General features: G+C 48.3%; 1 protein-coding gene across 2 annotated transcripts in view; it reads left to right on the top strand.

Annotated features, from left to right (window-relative positions):
- Positions 1-3,299: 3,299 nt before the first annotated feature.
- The window catches only part of LOC105696538 (frizzled-5-like), a 35,851-nt gene continuing 12,163 nt past the window's right edge, over positions 3,300-26,987 (top strand). Inside the window, exons 1-2 of one of the 2 annotated variants that reach the window (XM_012419089.1) lie at positions 3,300-3,556; positions 19,109-19,164. The gene's annotated coding sequence lies outside the window, so the exon portion shown is untranslated. The remainder of the gene's footprint in view (positions 3,557-19,108; positions 19,165-26,987) is intronic. The other variant, XM_012419090.1, reaches the window with a different exon arrangement.

The raw sequence follows: 26,987 nt of genomic DNA, 5'->3' as shown, positions 1-26,987 counted from the left end.
AGGGCCCCGGGATGGAATAAAAAATCCGTACGTCATGCGGAGTCTCGTAAAGCGAGTAAAAAAGGATACTCGAGGATGGGCAGGAGGGAACATAACTCGGCTCTTGACTTTATCTTGCCTCGGTTCGACACGCCACCGAATGTTAAGTTCACTTCGAGGGAGCAAATAGAAGGAAGAGGCCGTCAGGGAGGAATGGGAACATAACGCGAAAGATAACCTCGATTTCGGGTCGGCAAAAGCAACGAGTTTTTCCATAAAATGGCCAACGATCATTCCACATTGCCTATTGCGGGAGTCCTATCTAAACTGCTCGAGAGTATCTCAAGGAACGTCCGATAAGGTCCTAGCAATTTTTGGGAATTCAGGATCTAAGTACACATCTTATCAGGAATATCCTCCGCGTTTCCCTATAATCATATAATTTCCCTGGGTGCTCCAGGACTTTTCCAATACGTCTGCATTAGCATAAATTAGCCCGCCATTGAGGGGGTATTTAATTCGGGCGAACCGGACTCGTTATGGGGTTAAACCTCTCATGGATCTCAATGGGGTAAATCTTCCGTTCCTTTAGATCCGGGAAATTCAGCAACCCTGACGACTCCGCGGATCCGATGGGCTCCTTTCAGGATCGTCCAGGGAGTTCCCGATCGGGGAATAATTCCCTCCTGGATTCGCCTCCGAGGATCTTATTGGATCGCGGGTGCTCCAGGAGTCCTTTCGCGAGGCAGTCGTGCCTCCGCTAATTTCACGTCGAATGGAGCGTCTAATGCCCCGGGAGAAAATCCGGTTAGCGTTACAGGCTTCTTAAGATAAATTGCTTTCGGAGGATTTCTAAAGCAGGATCCGCGCCTTGCGCCTGCCAGGACCTCAGGGGTAGACGGTCCTTTGTGAGGGGCTCCGAGACTCCCTCCAACTTCCACCGGGGAGCTGGGTGGACATCCTGAATGTCAACCGTGACCCAACAATGGACCAACCAAGGGTGTCGAGGGAATATTGCCCAGGACGTGCCCCTCTTCTAGGAGATCCAACCCTCCCCGAAGTACGCCATTGCCTTGTCCGTGAAATTCCACGGAAATAATATTGACTCTTTCCGGGAGCGACGAATTTCTCTTTTTTTTCCCCTTCGTTTATTTCCGCCTCCACGCGTCCCTCGCGAAAATCGAATATTGGATAATTTAACATTGGACATCAATGGGGGACCAATGGAATCCTTTGGCTGAGGCGAGATGAAGCAATTACGATCGAAAGCAAAGACAGGTCTGGGCGTCGCTCGACCGCCTCGAGAGAAAAAACCACCCCTAGGTCTATTCCGGGATCGCTGGGTCCTCGGGACTTTCGAGGACACGAGGAGACAGGGACTAGATGGCTTCCGGGGAGGTCGAGTTAGCCAGTCCTCCTTGGAGGAGTCCTCGACCTCCTCTTCGAGGCCATTTGCCACGTCGATGAGACTCCTGAGACGGCGATCGTCCTCAACACAATTAAATCGTAGAATTGAATCTGGAGCATTTCGTGAGAACCTTCTAAACATAATTCCTCGTCCTTGCTCCAGTAATGATAAAAGATAATGATATAAAAAAAGAGGGCCGATGAAATAGTGCGACAGTCGATTCCATCTCAAGACTCTCTAGGGTAATGAGTAATTGCTCGACGGGACGAGAGCTCGCGTCATGCAGGCATTTGGATTTTTAAAAAAGAGTGGAGGGAGTTGCAAGGATCTCTTCCATCTGACAGGTTCTCGATGTCCTCGAGGACACTTTTCTCCTGACCTCGCTTATGCTGACAAGGCTGACCGATAAGAGGGCACAAATAATCCTCTAAATCGGTAAAAAAAAAAATCTCGCTATACCGAATTTTCTCTCCTGAGATATATTCCTGTCGAGTCGAGTATTCCCGAATGTCCTTATCAATAGAATCTGATTACGATGGTAACGCCTTTCGCAATTACGATCGACGCTTCGTTTGATAACGCGATTCCGTGGACACTTTAAAGCGATAAAGTGTCTATTGAGTTTAATTACTAATGACAGCCTCGATGACACGTGACATGCCGGGTAGATATATCCGTACGTAGGCACAGACTTTTTAGCAAAAGTGCAACGGATAGCTGTAGGGAAAGTCCAACGACCCGTCCTATCCTCCTGGGAGTATCTCTCTTCTCTTCTCTGGAGGGTCCAGCAACGTCGCCGTTGCTGACCACGCTTTACTCGATGGTACCTGACGGTCTTTACCGAGAGGCAAATCCTGTCCACGGAGTCATAAGGATGCTCGTCCTTTCCTCCCTGCAAACAGTATTCGACTCCGCAATTAAAGTAACGGCATATTCCTCGTTAATTTCAGCCGAGCATAATGATCGTCCCTCTGAACAATAAACGATAAAAGTCCGAGATAACATGTTTATCGGTTAGGAAATTGAGTACATGTACAGAGTACACCTTGAGAAATAATTCACTGCCTACGTGATGCTTCTCGATGATACGTCGATTACTAAAGTTCCTTCAAATTTCTCCACCTCCCGCGTCACTTATTAAAAAATATTCCAGATATTATTTAATGCTAGGAAATATAATAGGAATAGAAATATTTCGATGATTCCATCAATCGGTTCTTACATGGTAATTGCTATTAAGCGATGGTCTTAACAGTTTTTCATCCTCGTTTCAGAGGTCTTTATGGAAGATACCGTGGACAATGCATTGATATTTATCCCTTAAAGTACAGAAGTGATTACAAACGGGATTTAAAATCATGAAGGACTTCCTCCCGGTAGCTGCCGGGTTAAGCTGCAGAGGGAGCGCAAGAAAAATCGCAATAAATTTCTCTTCCCGTATAAGACGTCCGGGGGAAAGAGGACTCGCAAGAGAAATGTTCCTCCTCGAAGGTATCCGTTCCTTCGCGACTCTATTTAAAGCCCGGCTCCGCTCCCTCCTCTCCGAGGACCTCCTCGAGGCTCGGCGGGTAAAGCAGAGCGCGGCAGGGTTGAAGGAGTCGGGCGGCCATCTCGTTATCCGCGGCGCCCGGCGTGACGTCACCGGCAGACGCGGGCCCTGCGGGCAGAGCGCATGCGCGGCGCGGTTGCGTTCGACGGCAGCGTCAGTGTGGTGGTGGCAGTCGCGCAGGGAGGTGCACCGGCCGAGAGGAGGGGGTACGCCGGCACGCCGCGTCGAGCGGGAGGTCGGGGGCGAGCGGGGCGTGGGGAAGGGAGAGCGTACCCCCACTCCGCCCGGCGGGGCCGCTCGCCGGCCGCGCGACGCCGCTGCGCTCAGTGCGCTCCGACCCTTCGGCGTGGTGGGGTCGTTTCGCGTCCGCAGCTCCGCACGTGTCGCGCCCTCTCCCGTCCGACGGTGCGCGAATACGTAGACGCGCGCACGCGTCCCTCGACTCGTCCCTGTCGACGCGGTGCGCGGAGTCTCCAGTGGCAGTGCCTAACCTCACTTTTCCACAGCGTGGAGGCGTCTCTCGCCTTGGACTAGGGTGCAGGGCCGCACGCAGCCGTTGCTCCGACCACGTGATAATGGATTAATTCGACGACGCAGGTCAACCTTCACCGCGCGCCACGGTGAGAGCATAACCTCTTTCTCCGGCGGTCTCCCCCTTTCTCCGTTCCCGAGGGACCGTCCGGCGTTACCCTGCGCGCGCTGCGTCTCTCTCGCGCCCACTGGGCGCGGGTTCGTTCCCTCTCCGTCTGGTGGGATATTTCTACCTAGCTCTCCTCTCTTCGCCGGGAACGATCCGCCGTGGTCGCGCACCTCGGCCGGGAGGTTTCCCCGAACCCTCGGGAGACGCTGCGCCACGGGGCCGGGATTACCTCCCGCAGGGGCGTGGGTACTCGTAAACACTCGGGAATGACCCCGAGTACGTCTTTGCGTCAATTGTTTCTATTATACCTACCCACTCTCTCTCGATTATTTTCACGTTTACCTCGAGGTTACTAAATTCGGTCCCGTCCGCGCGTGCTTTTTAGTCCACTTGGCGCGGAACTCTACCGAGTCTCCTGATACAGTTAAAGGGGTTAATTGCAAGTCTCGTCGATCTGGAAACGAGTCGCGTTAATTCCCACTTTTTGGAGCGACAGGTCGCGGCCGCCATCTTTCTTTTCGGGGGAAGGACATGTGCGCTTGTAATCGCTTGTTTTCTTTTCTTTTTCCTTTTTTCTTATTCTTTTTTCCTACGGTTTATTCCCGTGCTCTGGATTTAAAAAGCGGATATTCTGGACGCGGCCGAAAGGAACCGGAATGTCAAGCCCCTGTCTTGGAAAAAATGAAAGAAAAAAAAAAAATCATTACACGGCTCCGATCCCCCTTCGAGGTGTCGCTTTGTGGTAGTAAAATGAGGCGTTGAGAATCGAGTGAGAATCCTTTGTGCTCGGCATTGCGTGCCGGTGTTTCTGCGGTTTTTCTGGCCCGCTTCCTCCTACCCGGCTTCGTTTCTCGGAGACGTCCTCGTCGACGGGTACCTCCCGCCGACAGGTACGTTCCTGGGATATGGCTCTGTCAAGGAGCCGAGGGAACGAGCAGCTGGCTGGGAGACGCGAGCCTTCGTTTACGATCCCAGCCTGCCGGTTCGTAACCTAACCTAACTCGCTCTACTGAAATAGAAAACATAAAACGCTGTATATATACGGGAAACACTTAGATGTGTGCTTAATTTCTCCCATACTGCTCCCCCGAATGCGCTTTTAACAGCCTGAACTGACCTAACCTAACCTAACCTAACCTAACCTGGTCTCCTATGACCAATCTTCGTATCGGTTCAATCGAGGCAACATTCGGAATGTACGTCATTTCTTGTTAAACATGCCGGAATGTATGTCATTTCTTGTTAAACATGCCGGAACGTATGGACTCGTCACGTTTGTGTACCTGTTGTCTCCCTGCTTCCGGGAGGTATATTTCACGGTGTATTATGTTCAGAAGGGATAGCGTTAAACGTTCCCACTACGAGCCGTGCCGGTCTGTGAATGGACGTGACGTACGACCATAGAAAGAATAAATTTACCCATCGGAGGTTTTCAGATCGAAAGGTTATTCTTTCTTATGGTTGTACGCGGATTTCCTGACTGGCGCTTGTTTGGCGATCGTTTAACGCCATTCTTTCTCCGGAGAGGAGGAAATGTGCGGAACGGGACGGGTGCCGCACTGACACGGAACGGACGCCGCACTGACACGCACCGGACGAGTTAACACTATTTCTACCACGATTTTGTGTATACCTATTTCCACCGAAAGGTTTCGATGAGCTGGAGGAAAATGATACCGCTAAATAAATCCAACAATTATTATACGAAAACTGAAAAAATTCATTGAGAAGAAATGATTAATGTTTGAAAATAATTTCAAGTTAAAATTTTGAAAGGTGTGTTTTGGCACCTTTGGTAGAAATAGTGTTACGGGTAGTGCTACCTACGGACGGCCTTGGGCACCAGGTGTACCACTGACCATCTTACCGGAGAACCGGGGCCGAGGAACAACCCTTTCGGGGCGAGTCCTGGCTCCACCTTGGAGACCATTTCACCAGGACTTCAACCGACGGGGGAAAGTTTTCAGGCCGGTCGGCGTACCTGTGTGGGAGTGGAACACACCCCTGGAGCGAGAGGAGAGGACCCGGGTCGGGCCGCGTTTGTTATTCCGTCCGGCGAATGGCTCGAGCCGTTCTCTCTCTTTCTCTTTCTCTCTTTCTCTCTTTCTCTTGCTGCCTCCCATTCTGCCGAATGTACGCCAACCGTGACTCGCTCCTCGCTCCTTCTCTCTCGCACTCCTTCTGCCCGACTCGCACCCTCTCGCTCCCTCTCGCTTCTCGAGGCCTCTCCTCGGTTCTCGCTCTTCGTCCTCTCCTCCTTCGCTCCACGGGATACACATGGCCAGGGTGCCTCCTCTCGCTTTCGAGGAAACGAGCCAGCCTGGCGTATACACGGTGCCGGGTTTGTCCCAGGTTTATGAGCACACGTGACCTCTCTCCCTCTCTCTCGGAGGATAAACCGACGTCTGTCGAGGAGGATCCTCGGAAATTTTTAGGCGACTCCCTGGGAAAGGGTTAGACGGGGTTAATTGCGATTAATGTCCTGGGACCCAGGTGGAAGTGTTAGAGTCCCTCTGCTGGATAATGAGCACTGGGTACTGACCGAAAATGTAGGTTAGTGGAGGTGGGACTGGTTAGGGACGAGGTAGAGTTTCGCGCCATGTTCGGCTTTATGGGGGGAGGTTTTACCAGGGGCAGGGGCGAGACTTTTTATCCTTGGTTTAACACCGTAGACCGGAAAGCTAAGGGACACTTTCATGGGTGTCCTTTTTGGAATGGAAAATCCTTTCGTCGATTTTCAACGAAGAATCGCAATACCGTATTTTAATAGCACAGGGCACTTTTATATGCGACTCCGCAAACGAGTACTTAGAGTTCGGTGAAATCACGGCGCCGATAATCGATCCTCGTTCAATTTGACATCTAATCGATTAATCATTAAACCCGGTCACGTTTTAATCGAGACGTAGGACGATTATACGATGTCTTACACGTACGTAACTTGAACCCAAGATCGAGCAATGATCTCTCGAGGTAACGTTAGAGCGAGGTGCCAAGTCGCCTGACGTCTTTATCAGTGCGTTATCACCCACCGCGAGGGCACTCGTGGAAATCATTCACCTTTGTTAAGCGGCTCTCGGATAACCATCTCGAGGCAGGCTACGTGACATTACGGGTAACTCGTTTACTTGGTACGCACGATATCGCACTCCGACATGCCGACTGTACCTCCTACCGTCCAGGTGTTGCGTACACGCTTAACGCATGATGTGCGTGACCACGGGTAACCGCGGTAACGAGCCTCCGTCTACTTTCGATGCGATCCTCTTCCCCTGGCTTCGGGGAACGAGTCTTGACGGAAGTTTGCTCTCTTCGACGGGAATATAACGCGCCGGGTTGTCGGGTGGCGGAGCCCTTAACGATTTCCTGATTGCCTTTTCTCGGACTCCTTGGCGGCGCCCTTAAGGGGATGCGCCTCGACTCTCTTCGTTTTGCCCTTTCTTTGGAAAGGTCCTTTATACGTATATATATATTTTTATTTTTATTTTTATATAATACAAAGAGTCGCCATTTGTACTCGCGTACCGAGGATGTTAAACCGAGCCAGGGTTGTATAGTTAGTCTGATTCGCTTATGACATGATTTTTTTTTATATGCTCTACTGCATGGATTTTTTTGAGAATTTCAATAAACTGGTCCTAATTTTGTCGATGAATTTAATTATTATTTAAAATTACGTTGTTTCTTTTTTTTTTTGGTATGGAGTAGTTTCTATGTTCACTGTTGTGAAGTTTCTTATCGATGGTCTGTGGATCTTCATACTTAGATATGAGATGTGTATAAGGACGCGAGGTATATAAAACCATGCGCTCTTTGTTTAATTTGATTTTAATTCCTCGAAGATTGTCCGAAGGAAGGAAATCCCGGATCATTTGCGAATAGTTTCGAGAAATCTGCAGCACTCGGGGCGCCCGAGTCAGCTCGCGCATATTAACGTTGACATCTCTCCGTGGCATGCCAATGCCAAGTCTCGGGATTCCTGACATAGCTCGTGGTAGTTTAAACGAAATCCCCCTGTAAAACTATTCCCACGGTTTCAGGATCGGGGAGGGAGGAAATGGCGAGAACCCTCGATTGGGAATCGCGAAAGCCCGCTATTGGAGGTTGATAAGCCTCTCGCGGAGTACTTAACTCGGGATTTCCCGTAATTGTTCCCCGATTCTGCCGCGATTCGATAATGAAAAACCCGGAGCCGATGCGGTTTCCTCCGACCTTTCGATACTACAAAACCTTCGGCTATTAATTTTCCGAATTAATTGCGCTAATTGTGCCGCAGGAAAAGCGCCTCCGTGGTGTAATCGAACGGTTAGACTTAATCTCGATTAAGTCTAACCGTTCGCTACTATAATTTTTCACCCTCGAATATAATCCAGAATTTTATTTTATTGCCAAGACAATGTTCGTGGTTTTTTTTACATAAAAAAATTGATTCTTTTGGCCGGTTTTTTTTTTAAATCTGTGCGTTAAGGGGTTAATTGCGCTAATTGTGGCGCAGGAATAGCGTCTCCGTGGTGTAATGGGAATCTAAGGCATGTTGGGCGAATGGTTAGACTCAATCTCGCCCTAAGTAAATCGGGCCAGAGGAGTATTATAAAATCCCTAATTAGTCCACGAGGACTGGATTGTAATTGTTCAAAGTGCTCTGGCAAAAGGGGGAAAATTACGGTCATTTGGGACAATGATGTAAATCCCCCCCGGTGAATTTGCGGGGCCGAAGACGAGCGACATGATTCAGAAGGCCGGGCTTGTTAACACGGGCCCATGGCGGTGCACTTTATACTTTGAGTCACTTTATATCGGGACTTTGTAAATCTTCTTTGTCTAATCTCGTAGGAAATACGCGCCGACCTCTCGACGGCAACCGTCTCTGCGCTGTTATCGCGAAAGCGAGCAAGGACACGAGCGATCGATTTTAACTTCGTCGATTTTATTCCCAGACATTTAACTCTCGTTTAAGTCCTCCCTTAATTACCGCTTAAAGTCCCCTGAAAGAGTCTTACCAAAAACCTTTCAAATTAATCCTCCGAAGTTCATCGATACTCCTTATCAAAATTGCTCCAACGTAACCCCTTACCGCCGTTACTTGTTAATCCGTTTAATTTTTTAAGCCTCGGCATTTCCATGGATTTACAATAGTACCCGATAAAGCCAGGACTAGTGATAATAGAAAATTTAATACCGAAAGGGTTGCCTGCGAAATCCTACATACCGAACAGCGATTACACTTACGGCATCGACGCGACGGTGGTAAAAATATGATTAATTCGATAATTGGCGGAATTACCACGGCGAGTGCTCGATCGATTAATCTCTGCCGAGTTGTCTCGAAGGTCTTGTCGAGAAATCCCGGAGCGTCGTGTCGATCGATCGGAAGTGATCGCCCACGCGGCCGATCGATCACTCCCAATTAAGACTAGACCGGCCCATCGATCGGAAAAAAGCGAAACGCATCGATAAACGCGCACGAGGGACCTTCCTACCTCATATGAGAGAGATAACGGCCCGTTAACGAATGTTTTCGTTGCTCGTAAAAATACTCGCCCCCACCGGTGGCTCCCTCGTTAAAGTCCCAGCTCGTTAGCCTCCACCGTGACATCTCGCGTCGGGCTTAATTTAATTTCTACCCCGTGGTAGAGGGCCGGTCGCGAGAGAGAGAGGAGTTCTCGGTTTCTTCGGGAGGATCCGGACTAAATGGCATATTATATCCGAAAAGGAGGAATCGAGGAAAGGGGGAACCGAGCCCCACGTTGGCACGCCTCCAAAAACCGGCCGGTTCGGTCGTTACTCGACGCGTGTCTCTTGACGGCCGGATCCGGTCAAATTTTCCCCGTGGACGGACTTTTCCGCGGTTTTCCTTTCCATTCTTATTTATTTTTATTTTCTATTTTTTTTCAATTTTTTTCAACGTTTTTTCACCGCCGGTTCACCTCTCGTTACTCCACGCGTGTCGCTTGGCGGCCGGATCCGGTCAAATTTTCCCCGTGGACGGACTTTTCCGCGGTTATCTTTTCCATTTTTATTTATTTTTGAAGAGGTTTTGTTTGTAAAACTTTTCTCCCAACTCGGTTTACCGATTAGTTTGAAACTTTACAACGTGAATAGGGAGACTATAAGGAAGGTCCTGAGAGTCATGAGATTTCAATTTCTTTATAGGTATTTTAAAAACAGTTTATAAAAAATGAAATTTCCCGAGTTTCAGGACCTGCCTTAAGGTCTCCATATTCACGTATTAAAGTATGAAACGATTTGAGACACCCAGTTCGGAGAAAAGTTTTATGAACGATTGAGCTTTCGGATGCCACTTTCACATCCCCTTAAGGGTGCTGATTGTCCCCCCTTTTTATTTTCCTTCTCTTTTTGAGTTCGCCGCGACGCCTTGGTCGACGATCGGGAAAGGCGCTTAGGGGGATGAGAGTTTGTTGAAAAGTGGCGATGTAGTCTCGGCAGGTACGCGGGTAACAAAGGCATTTATCAGTACGCGCGCCGTTTCGAGCGATCAAAGGGACGGAGGCGGCCATTATTGTCCGGGCGTCCCGACGCCGGGTTTCGCGCCTCTCCTCCCGGCTATTGGTAATCACGCGCTTTCAAATCCCGGGACGTGATTCGATAGCTCGAGCTTTGACACCGGGTACACGTGGATATAGCGTACAGAGAGCTTCCCTAATGATAAGCCGTGAGAAAGTGGAGGGGCCGGAAAAAGTCGCCGGGATAAGGATCGACGGAATGGAGCCGTCTAGTTTAGTAATTGCCTCGGGTAATTACATGCAGAACCAGGAGCTCGTTTAACCTGCTCTTTTTACCCCCAGATGGACGCCTAAGATCCTCGGATCTTATCTGATAATACCGAGGAAAACCTATTTTATTAATTACATGGTACTTGGTACCACGTTATTACTCGCGTGTCCGAGATTTTCAATGTTAAGGGAAATTCCTGTACGTCGATTGGAGTAACGAGGGTCTCCAAATTTATTTCTCTTAAATTAATTCAGGTTGAAGGTACGTATGAAATGTATACAGGGATCCGGATTAAGTATGCTACAGTTTTGTGAAAAGCTTTTAAATTTGCTAAATCGCATTTCCCTAGACACGAAGAAAAATTAATTGCGATCGGTCAAGATTTTCCTTAAACACGCGGAGTTGTGATGAAAGTCGATAGCGATACGTTAAAATGAACACGTGGACCATTCCTCGGATTCCGATCTGAATTCCGCTCTTAATCCATACAATGTTGCATGGGATCTCTCTCGGTCCGGCCTGTCTCCCCTCTCGAGCGATCATTTATATCGAGGCCAAAGACGAGAAAACATCTGACGGAAACCTTCCCTCAAAGTTCCATTACTCAAGGATTACTCGCTTTTTGCCGAAAAACGTCATACCGCACATGCGAGATTCGGCGCGCCACGTGTCACGTCGCGTCGCTTAAGGGGATGTGAAAGTGGCGTCGAAGAGGTTTTCTTTGTGAAACTTTCCTCCCAACTCGATTTACCAAATAGTTTGTAACTTTACAACGTGAATAGGGAGACTATAAGGAAGGTCCTGAAACTCATGGAATTTCAATTTTTTTTTTCAAATTTCTTTATAGGTATTTTAAAAATAGTTTATAAAAAATGAAATTTCACCAATTTCAGGACCTACCTTAGGGTCTCCATATTCACGTACCAAAGTATGAAACGATTTGAGACACCCAGTCTTATGAAAAGTTTTATGAACGATTGAGCTCTCGGATGTCACTTTCACATCCCCTTAAGCCACGCCGGAAAGCATGGCGACTCCTTTTCTCGCGATTTGCGCGATACTTATTTATTGCGTTAATTACAACGTCGGGGCCCGTCCTCGTTATCGGCTCGTGCGACCGGGGCTGAATGCCGGGCGCGAGGTGCGGCCGAGACGCGGCGACTGGGCCGCACCGGGAGGAAGAGAGAGAGAGTGAGAGAGGACCCCGTGGAAGATGCGTGGCGAGCGTGCGCGACGGGGCGGCCATTGTGGTTAAATGAATTATTTTTAACGAGGCGGCATTATGCGCCCCGGGCACAATGAAGCCGTTGTCCGGGAAAAGTTGGCGGGCGAAGGTCTCGCTACAACGTTTTCACAGCCCTTTTCCCGTCGAGGGCCTTGCCGGCCCTGGCTGGTGCACCGAGGGTGTACCTAGGGTGTACCAGAGGATACACCAGAGGTACCAGGGTGTACCAGAGGTACCAGAGGTGCACCTAGGGGGACCAGAGGGACCGGTACCGCTCCGACGGTGGAGTCGTCGTCGGGAAGAAACGCTCTCCTCCTCTCTCGGCGCCCTTTGTAGCTATACGGAAGGTCCTGACACCCGTGGAATTTCATATTTTATAATCAATTTTAAAAATGCCTAAACAGCCTCCATATTCACATTGTAATGTTTTAAACAATTCGCTGTAATAAATTCCAAGGAAGGTTTGACAAACGAGACCTCTTTGACGCTACTTTAAACACCACCTTAACGCTCTCGAGGGACATTTCGGATTTATCCGCACGATAACTCGTAATTGACGTTTTTCGCGTTTCGTTATCATGAAAAAAAAAAAACAAAAACGCGGAACGGACCTTACGTGGTGCCTCTTTCGCGTTTCGACTTTAGAATTCCCTTTCCGGAGTTTTATCTGGTCCTTGCGGTTCGGAGTCTGACTCATCGCTGGAGGGATGCGCAGTCGGGAGGGTCCCTATCTCTCTCTCTTCCTCTCCCTCACACATCCATCCGAGGGTCGAGGATCAGAGTGGTGGAAATTCTTTTTCCTCTTGTTTAACTCCGGGCGCAAGAAAGCCGAACGCCGGGGCTCCTTTTCGGGCCAGGTTTTGGAGCCAAATTCGGGGTATTTCTCTCTTTTACCCATTCCTTTTTCCTTTTTATTTATCTCATCCCCTTCGAGGGGGAAAACCTTCCGGGCGAGCCCGAGCGACTCTCGTGCGCTTGGGAAAATATATCCATACAGGGAGGCAATATTCTCTGTATTTTTATTTTTATATTTTTTTTTTTTGTTAGTCCCATTTATTTCCTTCCCCCTTTTTATCTTTCGTTTCCTCCCCCGGCTCGCGGTTAGTTAAACTAACCGGCGAACGTTTCGGATGGCGCCCTTTCGAGAGTCGTCAGTCCTTCGCCATCCTCGAGGTTCCTTTTTCGAATTTTTTTTCCCCCGGGGATTCTCCTTTTAAACGGGAAACGCGAGTTGGCGGTTTCCGGTCGTTTTTCCAGCGCGGCTTCGCGGGGGGTCGCGACTTAGATCCGTGCTCGCGCCTTCCTGGAAGATCTCTCCGGAGATAGTAACGAGGTACTCGCTAGGAGGCTCACCTACGCGAGGCCGACTCTACTTTTCAGCCAATTACGCAATTCCCCGGACTTAATGCGCGGCCCGTGAGCAATGGACGCGGTGTGGGACGCGGATTCGCGGAATGGCGGATTTGCATATAACGGATGTGCGAGGGGGCTAACGAAAAGAAATACGGAGGTAATGGGGAAAGAAAAAGAGATGTCGGTCCCATGGGAGTTTAAGGGGATGTGAAAGTGGCATCCGAAAGCTCAATTTTTCATAGAACTGGATGTCTCAAATCGTTTCATACTTTAATACGTGAATATGGAGACCCTAAGGTAGGTCCCGAAACTCAGGAAATTTCATTTTTATAAATTATTTTTAATATACCTATAAAGAAATTTCATGAGTTTCAGGACCTTCCTTATAGTCTACCTATTCACGTTCTAGTTTCAAACCATTCGGTAAATCCAGTTGAGAAAAATGTTTCATAAACAAAACCTCTTCGATGCCGCTTTCACATCACCTTAAGGCCAGTTGCAGGAGCCTCCTCTCTTTACTTCCCTCCGTCTCGGTATTTCATGTCCGTCCTCGTCTTGGCACTCGTTACACCTCTCCTCATCGCACCGACACATTGTCTCGGTTGTTCTCCCGTTCGCCGTAACTCGTCTCTCTCCCTCTCTCCCCGCTCCCTTTATCCCACTGTACTCGCTGCTTCTCATTCTCTTCCTCTCTCTCTCTCTCTTTGAATTTGCATCGAAATGCCACTCGTTGCAGAGGCAGGCGCCGAGGAAACGGCCCTGGAATTGCGGGACCGAGTCGCGAGGAACCGCAGGATCTGCCTCGCGAGGAACGATTTACCGGATCATTTTCCTCGGTTAAAGCCTCGCGAATGCCGGACCCAATGGGGATCCAAACCGCGGGATCCTTTTTACGATCTTCGTCGTACGTGCGAATTGAATCCAACTACATTTTCTGGGTACCAAAAGACGGCGGAGACAATGATATGTGGGAATTGACACGTATTCTTGGATATGAGTTTCGCGCCTCTATATATATATATTTGGCGCGAAACTCTACCGAGTTTCTTAATACCTAGTCTGGAAATATCTCGCCGATAGTGGTCGCGGTCTAGATAATGGACCCAGTGGGGATCCAAACCGCGGGATCCTTTTTACGATCTTCGTCGTACGTGCGAATTGAATCCAACTACATTTTCTGGGTACCAAAAGACGGCGGAGACAATGATATGTGGGAATTGACGCGTATTCTTGAATATACCTAGTCTTGAAATATCTCGCCGATAGTGGTACAACCGATGTACTCCCGGCAGGGTCTAGACATCAATTGTCTCGCCTTTTAATTCTTTTCGTTTACGGGTGCCCGCATATACATTTATATTCGTTACGTGAAACGGGCTCCAAGAACGGTCCGCTTGGTCTCTCATGATTTATTTCCATTTCTTTAATGTCAATTCAGGGGTTCGCGGAACCGACGTGAGACCTTCCTTTGATCGGATTAAGTGGTGCCTATCACCGGGTGGACCTAATCATTTTAAACTTAAGCACATTGATTATGAAATTTCATTCGCGTTCGTCCTCAGGGCCTCCGTAGTCAAGTGTCCAACGATTCGGCACACGCAATTTGGAGAAAGAATTTTTTTATTAATGTTTCCACGCTCTATATATATAATAACCCTTTCGTATCACTTTCATGTGTGTTAAGAACGGTTCTTAACACATTGGCATCGGGCTACTTTGAACGCTTGTCTTTTAAAAGTGAGGATTCTCGTTTCCCGATGCAAATGTGTTACGAGCGAGCGGATCGATTCCGAACCCTAGATCCTCGATGATCTCGACGAGGTTGGAGTCAATGCCTCCGCTTGACTCGTCTCGATCCGATCACCTTGACACGCTGGATAATTGAGGCCCCGCGACTTTATGAGCGGCATTAAGGCCTTACCCCTTTGATTGGAGTATCGTTAAGGCCGCGACTCTGAGCGCGATCACCCCGAGACCGGCCGCGATCCACAGCGACGTCGATCGCCACCGATCCATCGATCATTAGGTCTTGCCACTGCCGATTTGCCCCTCGACTACCCACTTTTTCTCCCGCCACGTAAAGATAACAGCAAACGCGAAATCGGTGAAAGTCGTCCTGCTGGTCGCGCCTTTCGCGATCCGGTTCGACTTAACCGGCGACTTTATATATATATACACATATTGACCTTAAATGGCGAGACTTGACACTTGGCTCAGAACCTGTGCCGGGAGTTCCTTTAAGAGACTAACCGTTCCGAATCGATCCATCGATTGACTGGAAGTCCCCTTAAGGGGCGCGAGGAAATCCCTTTACGTCAAAACCACGTGGCGCCTGACCACGTGGTTTGGACGTAGAGGGATCTCCTTGTTTCCTTTGTGTTAAAAAGAAATTTGGAGACTGTAGTGCTTGGGATGATCGTAATTGACATCGAATGTACTTGTTTAATTGAATTTGGAGCAGGGCAGTACGTGCAATGTGTATTTAATTTTTTTTTTTTTATGTATATATAGAGAGGTTTCTTGGGAACCTTAAAAGGGTTAGCCTTGATTCCTCGTGCACCAAGGTTGCTCCTGGAATTTGCCCGAAAGGCCTCGTTTTTTCCGCCCTGGGAGCACTTTCCAAAGCCGTACCTCGGCCAGGTTTACGGCCGTTGCTAACGGGAAGGCCTTCCATATAACCATCGAGCGGCGGCCAATTTTCAGAAATAATCGAACGCACTTTCCACCGATCCGTTGTACCTATCCTCTTTGTGGGTTGACCTTAGAGGCAAAGGAGCAGTTGCCGACCGAGGTACCCTCGCACTTTATTTGATCTCCTCCGCCCCGGATTCGGTATCGCGGCCTCCGTTAAAGGCTATCGGTTTCCCAGATTTTCCGAGCTTTTCCATAATTCTCCGGCGGTTAAAGTCGGGCCTTTAAGAGAGAGAACCCTCGTGACCGTGGTACCTTGCCGCTAAACTCTCGGAAAGCTCTTCGAACGATTCCTCGTACTCTTATCCTCTGTGCTACCCACTCGCCGTTCAGATTTGCATACGAAGTCGGAAGAGGACGTGAAGAGACTCCTCCACTTTGCAGACTTATCCCTGGTAAAAGAGAGGAGACGTGCTCCTACTTCGGTCTGAAGCCTCCCCTAAATTGAAATACGCTATTCGAGGGAACACTGTAACTTTGTTACATTTTCATTCGTTTCGTACCAACACGCGGTGCATTAATTCCATAAAGTTTCATTTATATCCAGGCGACTTTACAAGATCGCATGTATCCATAGAAATTTATAGTGCACGCGCGCACTGTTAGAGATATTCATGAAATTCCAGCACCTTCGGTACATACCATTGTACCTGAATCGCACATTTATTACAAATTCCTAAGTGAACTTACGATTCGGCGATACCATCTCGCAACTTCATGAAACTACCCGGGAAAATCCTCTCCCAAGTTTACGAGGCGTCTCATAAATCTCTTGGAAGTATTTTATATAATTACGATATCCATTTTCAACGGGGTAGTGATTTTTAAAGCGTCATGTTCGGGAAGCGGAATTTTGCGTGGCGGAGGGTGTAGGAATTTTCCGAATATCATTTAGGAGTTTAATCTTAAGCTGCTTGGGATAATTCTGTCGAAAGTATCGTGAAGCTTCCCGGCTTGGGGAGTTGTTCCGGTAAACTGGTACTCCACTCTTCTGTCTGTGCGGCATTACGGCGAAATTGCCGAGATTTTCGCTGACGAGGCCGGAGTGGAGGCCGCCGCTTCTCTCTCCTCCTCTCTCGTCCACACTCGTCTTTTCGCCAATTCGAGAGGGAGTTTCGACCGTTCGATTTCGGGCCGGTCGGCGATCAAAAGCCTCGATGAGGGTCCTCTCTCGATCGGGAGGCAGGAAATGAGACGAGGTCGGGCCGTTTCCGAGTTTTCCACAGGGCTCCCGTGGGAAAACCTGTTGGGTCGATAGCTCGGTTGGAGGGCTCTTCCAGGGGGACCAGGCCGCAATGTTGGTGCCGTGTCGGTGACGTGTCGGTGACGTGTCGGTGCCGTGTCGGTGGCTATGTAGACCGGCGTTGTTACGGACCTATCGACCGCGTGCAAACGCGGAACCGCCGGAGCACCATCGGAAGATTTACCGGAAGAAAAAATCCTGCGGTTCGGGATGGGAAAAGGCGGTCCAGGTCGTCGACTCTCCGTCCTCGGGAAGATCCTGGATAACCGCGATAGGACGGAGATAATATGTCGCCGATCCTGAACAATCGACATCCCGAAGGGATTTCGGGTACCTTGACGTACGGCGTTTTTTCTTTTCTTTTTAATTTTTTACGTAACTTACGTACGTACGTTATTTACGTAGTACGTAATTTACGAATTAACAGTGGTCCTGTTTTTATTGTAATAGTCGTTTCGGGCGAGAACTACTATCGAAGAATTTTTTTCTTTTTCTTTTTTCCATCGAATACTTGGGAAGAAAGTCATGCAACGGAGGGTAATGAGCGAACCCTTATTATCTGGCCTTGCTTAGGAATTTTCAAGTGCCGCGTGAAAATTATTAAATTTTTTACAACGAGAAAATATGTATGAATTATGACCGTTCATTGACGACCCTGCGAGTATCTTCATTTTTTTACGGTTACCTTCCTTCCTTTTTTTTTTTCATACTTTTGTTCGTTAACAAGCGCCTGGAATAATTTATATAGATCGATTCCGATCTTCCAGGGTTTTCAGTTTATCAAGAAATATCGAATGATTCGATATTTCGATGGAAATCCAGGATGGATGTTAATTGCAAATAGACTCGTAGACCAGCGGAGGTATTTTTATTTTTTTTTTAATTATTTCCTTTTCATTTCGTCAGATGGCAAACCGGCTGCGACAAATGCTACGCGAGGTCGCGTTAGGATTATCGATGAAGATGTAGATTTACTTCGTGTTACCTGTCGCTCCTTATTAACATTGCAAATCGCGATATTATGACTCCTGTCGTGCCGGGCTCTCGTACGCATCTAATTTCACTAAGAAGGGATTTCGTCCCTGTCCGACGACGTAGTAATAACTCCTAACCGAGAGGAAATTAATTATTCCCATACTTCAAGACTTTATCAGCGTACCGGAAGTTCACTTTATTTTCTTGCCCGAGACTTTACAAAAGAAGTTTCCCCGAAATCTCGGGGAAACTTCATTTATAAAGTCTCAGGCCCCTCAGGGAAATGCCGGAATGATTATGTCGCTTTTATTATTTCCTTTCTTTTCTTATTTTTTTTTTTCTTTCCTTTATTTTCACCGAGTTCTCCGGCGTGTACCCTCGGCTTTATCCTCCATCCATCTTCGCGATATGCATATGCGCCTCGGTGTGCACATGGCAAATTATCGAGGCATGTTAACGGCCTCCGCGAGACCGGTCTCTCATATATCCAATTAATCAGAGAACTATGCAGTATAGTTAGCTCTTGGAATATAAATATTGAGGATAATTATCCTGGGGAATATTTTATATTTATCGAGAGGTTTATTGATAACATCGCGTCGATACGAGCTTCGGATGGGTCGGGCCCGATAGGTGCGTAAAGCTGGCGCCTCCACCTTTTCAAAATTCAAATTTCTTTATCCTAACATTTTGTGCTCTTTACGTGTTAATTATGTGCTACATACGGAAATTTTGTGCCGGCTCGGTTTTTGGAAGAAAAAAAATTGAATTTTTCTGTGGGGGTGCTGGGTACTAATAAAGCTAGCACCTCCACCAATAAAAAAGGGGAATAATTAAAAATAGGTGAAGACTTATCAGGAAATTAGGACCCGATTATCGGAATATCGAGACTGGACGCCTATCGGCCGACTTTTTCGTAATTATTGTTTCCCTTGATCTTTGAATTGCTAATTAGCACATGCCGGCCACCGGATGGAACACCCTGCACGTTGGTCGATTAATCGGGAGATTAGCGAGGAATCACCTCGGTACTCTTCTGGATGAAAAAGCGACGAAACCCGGGACGAGTCATGGACACGTCTAATTAATCGGGGCTTAATGACTGCTTTAATCATTCCTCTACGCGCTATTATTCCGAGTGATCATTCCCCAATTAAGGCGATTAGAGACAGGACTTTCTCCTCGTTAGATTTAATTTACTCTCCGGGAGAAATCGACCCTGTAATTAGGATAGCTACTAATTGCGATATCGGGATTGCGTAATAATTCGATTCATTAAATCAATCTTTCTTTTTATTTTCTTTCCCCAGGCCCGGTGATCGGTCCCAGTGCTCGGTCAAGGAACGCTTTTCCATCGTCCCACTCGGTATGTTTGCCTTAATTATTCCGTTTTAATTATTTCAATGTCCCCCATGTCTTGAGCAAATATGTCCTTTTATTTTAACCTACTGAACGCCCTGAGCAATGTGCACTTTTCGTCGCTAATGACCGTAACAATTGATGGGACGTTAATTTCGATTTCAAGAAAAATGAATAAAAAATAAGGCGCACGTGGGGCAGAGGTATGACTCCTCGATTAAACGATATTAAACGGAATTACCCGAAAGATGATCATTTTATCCCGTGCCGTCAGACAAGATCCTATTCGTTGAAATCATTTTATCGTAGCCGTTTAACGAATTTTTTTTTTTTTTTTTCAATTAATCTCGACATGCCTTCCCTCCTCGGGGTACGCGCGTGTTCATCAAAGTGCAACATTGCAAAGGGTGGAAAAGGTGCACCCTCGGCATCGAATCGATCGGAGGTATCGAACTTATCGCACCTAGGGGTTCAACCCTCCTTGGTCATACGCATTGTGCGCACCTCCGATTATCCCCCGGTCTCTGTGCGCGCACACAGGTCGCGAATTATCAACGCATGCTAACGACCGTATTAAGGAACCAGCCCGGTTGGGGGTAATTAATCAGTAAATTAGCTCAGGATCACCTCGAGGCCTCTCGGTGCTCTCGAAAGGGCCCAGGTCGAGTACCGGGCGAAAAAAGCCGAGACGAGTATCTCGGTGCATCAAATCGGGGATTTCTCGCCGGCAGGTAATTCCGGTTGGCGGCGATCCCCGATCCTGGATATTCCCTCGGGACTGGTTCCCTCTCCCTTAATCCGAGGAAAGAACCGGCCGCTTCCTTAACCGCCACGCTAAATAACGACGAACTTACCCGTCCCGACCAATGAGGCCTCCTTAGGCGGCGAGGGGACAAGTATGCACCTTATGCACCGTAAGTGCACGCGTGTGCATCGCCGTGCATCGCATCCACGAGTGTCCTCTCAGGTCGGACGAGGAACGCTCTATGTGCGACCTGGACAACCCTGCCACGGCTTTTCCCGTGGACGAGGACGGTGATGTCACCCCACGTCTCTCCCCCGGTGATAATTCATACAATGCGCGATATTAATCATCCGGATCTTCTGGGAAAGTGGAACTTCTTCGCCCACTGATAACAAGGCCCGTTGGAACTTCACTTATCCTATCATTGATTATGGCACGATGATTGCAGTAAACTTACATTACCTCTGTGATGTCACATTAGGGCATCTAAGTTAAATGAAAGGAAATTGATAACGTGGTGTTACATTTAGTTCAAGTAGATATACACTATTTTCTTCCGTGTGAAAAATCTCAGGTATGAGGTGGATAAAAAATCCACGTAAATTTCATTGTTTCTTTTTTTCTTTTCTTTTTTTAATCAGTGCCGCAAAAAGCCAAATGACCCCGGTGGAACAACGCGCACATTGTAGATGCATTTTCTTCCACGTGAAAAATCTCAGGTATGAGGTGGATAAAAAATCCACGTAAATTTCATTGTTTCTTTTTTTTTTCTTTAATTTTTTTAATCAGTGCCGCAAGACGCCAAATGACCCCGGTGGGACAACGCGCACATTGTAGATGCTGTGGGTATAGGATCATGGCAAGATGGGTGAGCTCTCTCTCTCTCTCTTTCTACCGAGCGGCCACTATCGGTTCTTTCTTCTCCTCGACCGATGGGTAGGTGGACGAAAGAGGAGGGAAGGGAAACGGGAAAGTTTATCGCGAAGTAACGAACGGTCGACAGCTCCGTGATGCATCGGTAGCGATCCCCATTGGCGTAGGGACACCGAGGATTGGAGGTCTTATGCCGTCCCACTTCTTGCGGGACACCTTTTCTCGGATTTCGTGTCCCTCCCGAGCTCCGCTCGTACCTGGTGTACTCGCCCTACCTGTCCAGGGTTGACCGTGGTCAAGGCCTCGAGAGAGGGACGGATCGAAGACGGATTCCCATTCTCCTAGGGACCCCGCTTCAATGTCCCCAGGACGGAGGACTCGGGAAACGACTTCAAAGGCTTTGATAAAAGGGAGCTTCGAAGATTAGAAAGTAAGGCAGGGGCAAGGGGGTGGTTTTTCTGCCGCACCATTTTTTCGCCCTCGGTCGTTATCACGGGTTATCGCGGACTTTTCTCATCCCAGATCGAGTTATGGGTACGTGGGGTACTTGCCCCACCTGTGGTTGGCCATGGTGGACGCATGGACTGGGACTACCTGTCTTACGTTGACCATGGTCAAGGTCTCGAATGGCACATGGAAGATGGAATCGACGGATTTCCTTTCGCTCTTTTCGCTCTTTCGTCTTTACCAAGTGGAGTTGAAATTTAGCAAATGTTTCCCTAGGACTCGTACAAAGTAAAGGAAAACAATTAGGATTAGGGAAGTCAATTAGGATTAACGCTTCAAAGGGTACAGGTTGTTTAGCGAAATAACTCGAACGGCTTAAGGGAAGTCTCTCGAGCACTTTGCATTATCGTTACGAGGCGTACTCTCCATTACCCTAAATTATACGATTTCCTCGTGATTAACTTCGATGTATGAAAATCAGCCGATTGAATTTGCGCAAAGGAGTACCTACCAGGTACTCGAGGATGCACTTTTTTCTTTTTTCTTTTCTGGATAAAAGGCGATGCGTCGTCCCTCATCCGGCCGAGCGTGTAGGCTCCTAATCAAGCATCGCGAACACCTCGGGTAAATGTACACACCTTTAATGTATGCATAAAACACGGCGCGCCGCGGTTAAATTAATTTATTCAATTCGGACTTGAAACGTTATGCAAATCCCTCCTCCGGCGTGTCCTCGATCTGCTTATAATTAAATCATAGCGATTTCACGGTTTACCTTGCCCGTGTACGTACATGCTCGGTGCAGGTATCCATACAAGGTGTTTCCTCCGGGTTCGGTAAGGAGTATTTGTACGCACGTACGAGCGCAAACTCTCGGCGGATTTTCTCCCAACTCTCCCACCTATACGCTCTCCTGTACTTGCCTACCTACGGATATCGAGGTACACTGGGAGACATCAATGCCCTCCCATCCTGCACAGGCGATGCCGTATCTGCAGGGGAGGCATTTATGTCCGCCATTGTACACTGGGAGACATCAATGCCCTCCCATCCTGCACAGGCGATGCCGTATCTGCAGGGGAGGCGTTCATGTCCGTCATTGCACTTATCAGTCTTGTTCCGAGTTCATCCGAACATCTGACTCGAAATGAAACGCACGATTTCCTGAATTAGGTATCGAAGCAGACAAGTTGTACACTGGGAGACATCAATGCCTTCCCGTCCTGCACAGGCGATGCCGTATCTGCAGGCAAGGCATTCATGTCCGCCATTGTACACCTACCATTTACCTGGTATTTACCCACCATGTAGACACCTACCATGTACCCTACACCCGGGGGACCGGACCTCGCGTCGCGTGGGTCGCCGACAGATCGAAGGTAGGAATCGAGGCATTAACTATAAAGTAAGACCTCGTTGTCGAACCTCGTCCTCGCGTGGGCCTTATGACCGGCAGGGCCCCGAGGAGTGCGTAGGTCGACGATTTACGAGGTTGACGATCTAAGGTGCACCTCCCTTCTATCTAGATATGATTTCGAACGAATCCAATGTACCACGTTATCCAGGTTTATTATCACGTTGGCAGCCATCGTATTGCGTTAATAATTGATACCCTTAAAAAATGTGGCTTGTTCAAATCGACTGGGTTAGGGCGGGTATCCCAACGCCTTAAAGGTCCAGGCGACGTCTCTCCTCGGGCCCGAGGTAGGTCCCAACCTCCGGGAGATACGCCGTGGATAAGCTTCTCGACCTAGAGGGTTCTCGGTAAGGCGCCCACCTTCGGGCTTCCTGGGAACGCAGTCGTAGATCTCTCTTGGATCTCTTGATCTTTTTTCGAGACGGGCCCTCGAGAAACTCGACTCGTAGGAGGGCTCCTGCTAGACGTCGGTTAGGTCGTAGACGTCGTAGGTGGACGAAGGTGCAGCCTCTTCGGCAGGTGGGGCGGTTCCTGAATACCGAGAAACGAGGCTTAATGAGATGCCCGGAGAAAATGATTGCGAGCTCGTTAGCTTTTAATCCGAGAATGCCACTCGCGTCTCGAAGGACTAGGCGCCCTGAAAGGGCTGGCGAGGTTAATTGCTCGCGGATTTTCTTTCTTTCTTTTTTTTTTTTCATTTTTTTCTCCCCACCTTCATTTTGGAGAGTCGTGGATTTCACGAAGGGAACTTCTGTGATACGGGATGAAGACGTTGGCCCGATAGTGCGTTGCCATGAATCTAAGGGATGCGTAATGGATAAATGTGCCCATAATTATGAAAGTGGTCTAAGTCAAAATTAAAAAAAAAAAATGAGTTTATCAGTTATTTCACGCCATATTATTTCAAACGAAATTAATTCAATGTAATTTCGAAACAAAAAATATATGACTTAGACCACTTTCATAATTATGGGCACAAATAGCCTCGAGATGTCATCCAGTATCTGGACCGCACGTGACAGGTGGATCCGCGACCTGCCTCAACTCCCCCAGTTGAGGCAGGTCGCGGATGCTGGGCATCGATCAAGGCTCCAAATCCATCTTCATCTGTATACCTTCTCACGGTTACTTCTTTCCATACATTTCCGAAGTGAAACTTCTCGTATACCTGATAAGTGTGATCCTGATATCTGCGGTTAATGGTGTCTACACATGAGGTATATGGGAAATGTACTTGGCGCGGGGTTCTACCTGGTCTCTCGGCAGTTCTTTGGAAACATCTCCGGATATAATTCCACGCATAACCGCGCATTCGATTCCTCTGAAAGTCTAGAAATACCAAACGTCGCGTAATGCGACGATTTCCGCGGTTAATGGTACCGGGTGGAGGGAGACGCGGTGCGGTGTACTTGGCGCTTGATTCAGCCTCGATTTCTCGATGAGGGGAACACTTTCCGGGGAAACGAGAAATCCGTATGCCGGGGGAAATCCGGGAGGAATTGTTCGTCGAGGCACTTGCACGGAGCCGAGAAGTCGTTCGATATCCCAGGTTCAACGACTGGTTCACCCCGTGCGGTGCGACCCCGACGGATTCTGCGCTCCTGCGGACGCGGAAATATCCCGCCGCGGCGCAGCTGCAGCCTGGTTTTAAACCTCGCGCGCTACTTTCCCGTAATTAGGTTTCCGTATATACCGGGTCACGGGTAATCGGCGAATCGGAGGAAAGCAGCTGCAGCTGCCGCGATGCTCGTTACGCCCGCGTGTACTTACGCATCGTGTTTACGGCGCGGTGCGTTTACGTCGGGACGCGGTGACGAGGATCTTAAGGGGTTCCCTTGTCGCCCCGGGTCTACGGAGGTGACGTGTAACGAGAGATCGAGTTACCGAGTGCGGTGCAACGATCGGGGCGTTGTCGCGTAACGAGGGGTTACACCTACGGGAGACAGAGGGACAGTTACGGGTAATTAGAGATCGCTTTAACGCGGTAATTCCGATTTGGAGGAATATTTTGGAGATAAAGGTACCGCCTTAACGAACTGAAGTTCTAAGCGGTACTTGAGGATAGGCGCGGTACGTAAATCAATGACCTTTTGGCAAAGCGGATTCGGGATTATCGTCTACCAACCACCCCGATGTAACGACTGTTAACGAGCAATCGTATTTACTGTCATGATCCGACGAGCTAGCGAAAGCCTTAAGGCACCTTTATATCGATTTAATTTCAAGATCCCGGTAATTAGATCCACACCTGAAGGAGTATTTCGGAACTGGGATCCGTCGAGTTTCCTCGGAAGGGTGGGAACGACGATCCGCGTTGCGGGATCCAGCTGTGCGGAAACGCCGCAACTCCGGGGAACAGTCGCTAGAGAGAGATTCGAAAAGCCGCGCAGCATATCCTTCGTTTGAAAGCGGCCCCCGACGAGATAAACGCTGCTTTGCGTTAATTAATGCACGTTATGTGCCGGTGAAGCGGATTCCGCGGAATTACGGCCGCGTGTTCCTGACGTGCGGGGCGTTAACGAGCTGTCGCGCCAACGGGTGGAGGGCAACGGCGCAGACGAGAGCTCGTAATACCCGAAATATGGTACCCGTGACATGTAACGAGACGTTTGGAAACACGGATGTCCACGTTAATCCTACATGATTCATTGCTCCAACATGAAGGTATCGGTGCGCCACCGATATCAGGCCTAAATGATTTTTTTAATCCATCTTTTTTTTTTTATCGAGATAGTTGACACCCACAAGAATCGCGAGGGCGTTAAAGAGGTATTTATTATCCGAAATCGAAAGCCAAGATTCATTGCTCCAATATAAGGGTGTCGGTGCGCCGCCGATATCAGGCCTAAATGATTTTTTTTAATCCATCTTTATTTTTTTATCGAGATAGTTGACACCCACAAGAATCGCAAGGACGTTAAAGAAATCTTTATCATCCGAAATCGAGAGCCAAGATTCATTGCTCCAACACGAGGGTGTCGGTGCGCCGCCGATATCAGGCCTAAATGATTTTTTTAATCCATCTTTTTTTTTATCGAGATAGTTAACATCGCAAGAATCGCGAGGGCGTTAAAAGGGACTTTATCATCCGAAATCGAAAGCCAATGTCGAAATGCCAATGAGTATCATATAATCGCTTCTAGGGACGGTTTAATTTAAGGAGTCACTTTCTAAGGAGGTTTCTCCTTTTTTGGGGGGCTTTTTGGAAATGGCTCTTTTTTGGCTTTTTTTTAACGCGTTTAACGTCGCGGCACTTTTCCCATCAGTCTTCCCGCAAGTATGTCGCCCATGTATGGGTGACGTCGCGAAGCGTTAATCAAGCCTGGTCCGAGTTACGATATATTGTATTACGTGCATGAAGTATGTGCCGAGGACATTGGTTATTAACATACGCCTGTGATGTACGCAGGAATACCCCGTAAGGGGAATTCACGTCTACGCCCATTTTGGCGTTCTCTTCGCCTTTCTTTCGAAATTCTCGAAGAATGGCCGTCGCTCGGAAAGAAGAATGATATACTGTACTCGTGAATTATACGCGAAATATTTTCTTATTAAAAAAAAATGCATCGATTATTAACCAAACGAGACTGACGTCCGCGCAAAAGGCGTCATACCACGTTTAATGGAATTGCAGATTTCTCGCGACCCCTTAATTAATAATAAATTGAAAAACAATACATATCGATTTAACTCGCCGCGTGAAATTTCTATATTTATTTATTTTTTTTTTCTTCGTATAACTTTGCACTCTAAAAGTCTAGAAAATTTTAACGATGCAGGGTGATCCTCGGGGACTGAGAATGACATCCTGTCCACGTGAAGTACGCGTACCCGCCCACGCAATTGACGCATGATGTGCGTCGACTATTAACGGACGAGAGTGACGTCCAGAGGGAAAAGGGATCCGCGAATGGATTTGCAGATTTCTCGGGACCTCTCCCCCTAGATAGGGATATGCAGGACCTCGTGTCGGTGTCCTGGCCAGGATGCGAGTGGGAGATGACGTACGAGAGGACGGAGGCGGACGTGGAGAAGGTCCGAGGACTCGCCTCGGAGATATCGCGCCTACCTGTGGTTTATTTAAGAAACTCCATGGGACACCGTCTTCCCTCCCGTTCCTTCGTCCCCTCTCCCTCGGGAGGCTCCCCGCTCCTCGAAAGGCCCCGACGAAGAGCCCGGACGTAAATATTTTCCCGATGAAAAAGGAGGAGGAGCGGACCTCGGAGGCAAGGATAATTTATGCAACGAGCCCCGTGAGCACACGGCGCGGCCCCAGGATCGTGTGTCCTCGGCTGGAATTTATTCCCCCGTCGAGGATCCTCCAAATGGCGGACCCTTAAAGAAATCC

Source organism: Orussus abietinus, unplaced genomic scaffold (assembly GCF_000612105.2).
Source record: "Orussus abietinus isolate OABI.00-Male unplaced genomic scaffold, Oabi_2.0 scaffold15, whole genome shotgun sequence".
NCBI lineage: Eukaryota > Metazoa > Arthropoda > Insecta > Hymenoptera > Orussidae > Orussus > Orussus abietinus.
The sequence above is the reverse complement of the archived record's forward strand: the minus strand, read 5'-3'. Positions and strand labels throughout refer to the sequence as shown.